The sequence below is a fragment of the Laccaria bicolor genome, genomic scaffold (assembly GCF_000143565.1).
Source record: "Laccaria bicolor S238N-H82 LACBIscaffold_181 genomic scaffold, whole genome shotgun sequence".
NCBI lineage: Eukaryota > Fungi > Basidiomycota > Agaricomycetes > Agaricales > Hydnangiaceae > Laccaria > Laccaria bicolor.
The window spans coordinates 16,035-17,505 of NW_001890040.1; positions in this window are offsets into that span (position 1 = coordinate 16,035).

Here is a 1,471-nt window from a genome sequence, read left to right on the forward strand (position 1 = left end):
ACCACTATTTATGATTAATCTATGACAACTGTCCAAGAGCCATTGTGTATAATGCCACAGGTTTTATGAAAGGCATCTCATTAGGATTGCCCACCTATTTCATTCAATTTGTCACTGGAATCTTTCATAAGTTATAGGCAAGGATAATGAGATATCATGGGGATATTTCATTAGGCTCTTTGGCCCTTTCATTATCATTTCTGAGACTTTTCATTAGGATATTTCATTAGGCTGCTTCGCTTTTTCATTACCATTTCATAGAATTTTCATTAGGATATTTCATTAGGCTCCTTGGCACTTTCATTACCATTTCTTAGAATTTTCATTAGGATATTTCATTAGGCTCCTGCGCTTTTTCATTATCATTTCTTAGAATTCTCATTAGGATATTTCATTAGGCTCCTGCGCTTTTTCATTATCATTTCTTAGAATTTTCATTAGGATATTTCATTAGGCTGCTTCGCGTTTTCATTACCATTTCATAGAATTTTCATTAGGATATTTCATTAGGCTCCTTGGCACTTTCATTACCATTTCATAGAATTTTCATTAGGATATTTCATTAGGCTCCTTGGCACTTTCATTAACATTTCTTAGAATTTTCATTAGGATATTTCATTAGGCTCCTGTGCTTTTTCATTACCATTTCGTAGAATTTTCATTAGGATATTTCATTAGGCTCCTTTGCTTTTTCATTACCATTTCATAGAATTTTCATTAGGATATTTCATTAGGCTCCTGCGCTTTTTCATTACGATTTTTTATATTTCTCATTAGGATATTTCATTAGGCTCCTTGGCACTTTCATTAGGTTTTCTTGGAATTTTCATTGGGATATTTCATTCAGCTCCTTGACCCTTTCATTACCATTTCATTGAATTTTCATTAGAATGCTTCTTGGCGCTTTCATTAGGATATTTCATTACACTCCTTGACCATTTCATTAGATTTTTCATTGGGAGATTTCATTGGGGCATCTGGCCCTTTCATTACCATTTCTTTTAGGATATTTCATTGAGCACCTTGACGATTTCATCACTTCTCATTAGGCTCCCTGGCACTTTCATTACTATTTCTTAGATTTTTCATTAGGATATTTCATTAGGCCCTTTGGCACTTCATTACCGAAAACTATATAATAATGATGATATGTATCACATGGGTTGTTGGGAGGGTGGTCACATGACCAATTACCAAAAATAGTCAAAAAGCGAAAGTTGTACCCCTGCACTGTAGCTTCCCGAATCTGGTTGAATTATGTTCTGAAGTGCTCTTGTTGTGGAGATATGAGGTAAAGGAATTCCAAAAGTGTCGTGTTTTTTTTGGTTTTTGCATTTTTCTTCATGAAAACAAAACCAAATAACATGATTCCAACACATTTAGAAAGCTAGATGAAAGGGCAACAAATATCATATCGTGGGAAAATTGACCAAAAAAGGAAGGGCATTCCCTAAAGAGCAATCAACACTAC